Below are 5,268 nucleotides of genomic sequence, written 5' to 3'. Positions count from 1 at the left end.
TGTACTTTCATATACTTCTGCAGCTGTGCCTACGCCGACAAGTTTTGTTACAGCCTTTTGTTTAGGCCAATTTTTTGGCCACTGATTTAAAGCAATTACAGAGATATCTGCTCCTGTGTCTACCAACCCTTCAAACTGTTTTCCTTGAATAATGACCTTACACACAGGTCTGCTCTCAGAGACCAGACTTGCCCAGTATGCAGCCATTCCTGCCAGATCAGTGCTTCCGAACCCTCCTGTTCTTTTTATCTCACTGTTTCCAATTTTAATATAAGGTAGGAGTAATAATTGAGCGATCCTGTCTCCTGGACTGGCACTCCAAGGAATAGAGGAACTAATAACCAATTGAATTTCGCCTTCATAGTCTGAATTAACCACACCAGTATGAATTTGAACTCCTTTTAGATTTAAACTTGATCTTCCTAAGATTAGTCCTACAGTCCCCTCAGGCAATGGGCCGTATACCCCTGTGGGGATTTTTTGTGGAGGCTCCCCTGGAAGCAGAGAGACTGCTTGTAAAGTACACAAATCTACTGCTGCACTGCCACTTGTGGCGGGGGATAATTGCTGTATGGTGATAACTGGCTTAATCCTTGAGACACTTGCGACAGTGGGGGTTGTTGTTCCTGAAAACCCTGAGGAATAAAGGGTTGAATTTGGAATGCCCCAGTTTGTTGCGGGACCTGAGGCTGGCCCCTCCTCTCGTTTCCCGACAGTGGTTGCCCATTTTTATCAAATTTAGAACGACATTGATTACCCCAATGTTTTCCCTTTTTACATCTTGGACATAGGCCAGGTGGCCCTTTATCTGTTGTTGTAGTAGCTTGAGTAGTTACATTTGGCTTATTTGTGACTAGGCAATTCTTTTTTAGATGACCGATTTGACCACAATTATAACATTTTCCCCCAAATGTTTTCACTTGTCCTCCTAAAGCAACTCCTGTGATTGCCTGAGCCATAAGCATAGCTTTATGCATAGCTCCTCCAATTCCATCACATGCTTTAACATACTCTGAGATTACATCTGATCCTGCGGGAACCCTTCCTTTTAATGGCTTAATGGCTGATTGACAGTCGGATTGGCGTTTTCATATGCCATCAACTCCACTATGACTTTACGGGCATTCTCATCGGTAATTGACTTTTGAGCAGCATCTTGAAGTCTTGCCACAAAATCAGGGTATGGCTCTTTAGAGCCTTGTCTTATTGTATTAAAGGAAGGGCAGGCGGTTCCTGGGTCTTGGATTTTCTCCCAGGCCCTAAGGCAGATAGCCCTGATTTGCTCAATGGCCTCATTTGGCATTATTGCTTGTTGGTCAACAGTGCTCCAATTTTGACCTATTCCTAATAGTTGATCTGCATCTATGTTAATTGGAGGATTGGCAGTCCTATTTCTTCGGACCTGTACTTGTGCCCCATCAATCCACCAAGTCTTAAATTGTAAAAATTGAGAGGGTGAGAGTGATGATTTTGCCAGAATCTCCCAATCATAAGGAATGAGTCTATGTCCATGAGCAATGGAATCTAACAATGTTCTCATGTAAGGAGAGTTGGGTCCATACTGTTTTACTCCTTCTTTCATCTCTTTTAGCATTTTTATAGAAAAGGACTGATATCTGGCTTCAGCTATGGGAGGCTCTCCCTCTTGGGCCCCTTCTCCAGGTGGTCTTGCTTCTAATATTACTGGGAATTGCCACGCCTCAATATCTCCCTGTTTTCTTGCCTCATCAATAATTTTATGTATTGCACTACCCTGTGTACTAGGCGGTGCTGTAGGATTAAGTCTCATGGTGGGCGGCTGAGGATATGGCACCCTGCCCTGTGGCACTGGAAATGCTCCTGGCTGTCCATACAGATTTTCTGGAGGCTGCCGATACTGCAGTTCAGCTGGCGGCCAGTATTGATAGGCTACTGGCGGCTGGATCTTACTTTCTACCTGCTGATATTGTGGACACTGTATTTGGATTGGCATTGCCGTGACAGAGACTCTATCTTTTTCTACTTGATCTTTTTTTGGAGTTTGTACTTGTTTAACCTGCATTTGAGGTTCTAAGGTTGCAGGCATCTGAGCTGTTGTAAGAGGAGTTGGCCCTCGTGGTTTAGACTCTGATGGCTCTGTCAATTCTGGATCTTTTTCCTCTAATTTTAACGTTTCAGGATATATTACCTCCTGTAATTGATTATTGTCAACATTTTGCGTTGACCGAGCCATTACCGGCTCTGCTACACATTTACAGTGTGAACTTTCTTTTCTTTTCCGGGAGTCTCTTATGTCTACTTCCTTCTATATAGACACAGTAACAGGCTGATCTCTCTTTCTTTTCCCCACAACCACTGTTATCAACCAACGGCCTGATGCTTTCCCTCCGTTTTGTGGTTTTGACAAAACAAGCAAGCAGCATTCCCTCCTGATAAGAGACCACCGACCTAGGAATGATTCTGGCCAGACTAGAGAGGATGTAGTGAGGGTTTTCATGTCCTCTGCTTCAGCTTTTGATGTCAGAGGGCCACAAACTCCACTCTCAGATGATTGCTAATGCCACCATTTTATGAGCATGGGCCCCATGGAGAGGCACGAAGCTCAATTGCACATCTGCACATTTTTCCTCCTATAACTATTGCTATTGGAATATTATTTGGTGCGGCTCCCGTGAAAGATACCTTTGCAGAATGTACTCAAATTAGAAGCATTATATAAACACTATAATGTAGCAATGGTGCATCAAGTTCCCTACACTACAGAAATATCTGCGGTGTAGACATTTCCACAATGACCAAAGATATGTGTACAAGAAAGGTGGCTGCAGCATTCTTTGTAATCCTAAAACGATGAAACCACCTCATCTCACAAACTTTTCTTCTTTTTTTTGAGATGGAGTCTCGCTGTGTTGCCCAGGCTGGAGTGTAGTGGTGCGATCTCGGCTCACTGCAGCCTCCACCTCCCAGGTTCAAATGATTCTCCTGCCTCAGAATCCCAAGCAGCTGGGAATACAGGCACATGCCACCATGCCTGGCTAACAAAAACATTTTTAAAAGGGTTAAATAAATCATGCACAAACTGACGAAAAATACTGTTTTCAAAAACGATGGAGAAGATCACTATGGTGATGAATGATTCCACTGGTCACATTATTGATAGAGCAATCAGTAAACCCAGGCACATCCTGGGGATATTACTGACCTCCTAGTATTAAAATATGAAAAAATGGAGGCATGTAAATTACTCGTTTAAGCGTATAACGGACTGAACTAGAATTTTATCACACCAGAAGTGGGTTCCTAGGTCTCTGTTTCAGGATTCCTGAGTTACACACGTATAAACCCAGGATTTCAGGAGATACTCCGTCAAGAATCCGGTCGTGGGGGAGGGGGGTGGGTGGGCTGGCCCTTCACATGGATAAGTCACAAATTAGTGGCTTAGGACTCCGGGAAGATAAAATCTTCCCCGTTTATCCAGTGATTGACAATGCAGGAATACTTTAAAAGTTCCAACAAGCGTCCCTGGGTGGGCTCGAACCACCAACCTTTCGGTTAACAGCCGAACGCGCTAACCGATTGCGCCACAGAGACAGGTACTGTCAATTCTACCGGGCGCTATAGGAAGGGCGCACGCACTAAACTTCCTCCATCCCTTCCATCCTCAGGGCCCGCCCGGCAGGACGACTGAGCAAGGCCTTGGAAAACCGGAGAGATTGGAGCGGTGAGTCGCGCTGGTCACGTTGGACACCTGCGCGTTGGGAGATTCTGGAGCCAGAAGGACACCCGAATGGCCTTCGCCCGCCCTGCCCCTCGCCTGCTTCAGAAACCCCCGGAAACGCCCCGGTTGAGACCCCGGCCCGAGCCGCCTAGGGGCCCTAGGGAAGCTGAACGCCCGGTGGCTCCCGGGATGGCTCTTCCCGTTCTTTGCGCCGCCTTCATCCAGTGAAGGAGCCTGTGCCCTCCCTGCCCAGTCGCTTTTGGGGCCGCTGCTGAAGCAGGCGAGGGGCAGGGCGGGCGAAGGCCATTCGGGTGTCCTTCTGGCTCCAGAATCTCCCAACGCGCAGGTGTCCAACGTGACCAGCGCGACTCACCGCTCCAATCTCTCCGGTTTTCCAAGGCCTTGCTCAGTCGTCCTGCCGGGCGGGCCCTGAGGATGGAAGGGATGGAGGAAGTTTAGTGCGTGCGCCCTTCCTATAGCGCCCGGTAGAATTGACAGTACCTGTCTCTGTGGCGCAATCGGTTAGCGCGTTCGGCTGTTAACCGAAAGGTTGGTGGTTCGAGCCCACCCAGGGACGCTTGTTGGAACTTTTAAAGTATTCCTGCATTGTCAATCACTGGATAAACGGGGAAGATTTTATCTTCCCGGAGTCCTAAGCCACTAATTTGTGACTTATCCATGTGAAGGGCCAGCCCACCCACCCCCCTCCCCCACGACCGGATTCTTGACGGAGTATCTCCTGAAATCCTGGGTTTATACGTGTGTAACTCAGGAATCCTGAAACAGAGACCTAGGAACCCACTTCTGGTGTGATAAAATTCTAGTTCAGTCCGTTATACGCTTAAACGAGTAATTTACATGCCTCCATTTTTTCATATTTTAATACTAGGAGGTCAGTAATATCCCCAGGATGTGCCTGGGTTTACTGATTGCTCTATCAATAATGTGACCAGTGGAATCATTCATCACCATAGTGATCTTCTCCATCGTTTTTGAAAACAGTATTTTTCGTCAGTTTGTGCATGATTTATTTAACCCTTTTAAAAATGTTTTTGTTAGCCAGGCATGGTGGCATGTGCCTGTATTCCCAGCTGCTTGGGATTCTGAGGCAGGAGAATCATTTGAACCTGGGAGGTGGAGGCTGCAGTGAGCCGAGATCGCACCACTACACTCCAGCCTGGGCAACACAGCGAGACTCCATCTCAAAAAAAAGAAGAAAAGTTTGTGAGATGAGGTGGTTTCATCGTTTTAGGATTACAAAGAATGCTGCAGCCACCTTTCTTGTACACATATCTTTGGTCATTGTGGAAATGTCTACACCGCAGATATTTCTGTAGTGTAGGGAACTTGATGCACCATGCTACATTATAGTGTTTATATAATGCTTCTAATTTGAGTACATTCTGCAAAGGTATCTTTCACGGGAGCCGCACCAAATAATATTCCAATAGCAATAGTTATAGGAGGAAAAATGTGCAGATGTGCAATTGAGCTTCGTGCCTCTCCATGGGGCCCATGCTCATAAAATGGTGGCATTAGCAATCATCTGAGAGTGGAGTTTGTGGCCCTCT

The 5,268-nt window shown here is 46.4% G+C and overlaps 2 non-coding genes across 2 annotated transcripts; one reads left to right on the top strand and one right to left on the bottom strand.

The window, feature by feature from the left end:
* Nucleotides 1-3,496: 3,496 nt before the first annotated feature.
* On the bottom strand, nucleotides 3,497-3,570 carry TRNAN-GUU. The gene has a single exon. It is a non-coding gene; the product is annotated as a tRNA-Asn (tRNA).
* Nucleotides 3,571-4,200: 630 nt separating this feature from the next.
* Nucleotides 4,201-4,274, top strand: TRNAN-GUU. Its single transcript has one exon. It is a non-coding gene; the product is annotated as a tRNA-Asn (tRNA).
* The last annotated feature ends 994 nt before the right edge of the window (nucleotides 4,275-5,268 follow it).

Source organism: Nomascus leucogenys, unplaced genomic scaffold (genome assembly GCF_006542625.1).
Source record: "Nomascus leucogenys isolate Asia unplaced genomic scaffold, Asia_NLE_v1 000939F_67697_qpd_obj, whole genome shotgun sequence".
Lineage (NCBI taxonomy): Eukaryota > Metazoa > Chordata > Mammalia > Primates > Hylobatidae > Nomascus > Nomascus leucogenys.
The sequence above is the reverse complement of the archived record's forward strand: the minus strand, read 5'-3'. Positions and strand labels throughout refer to the sequence as shown.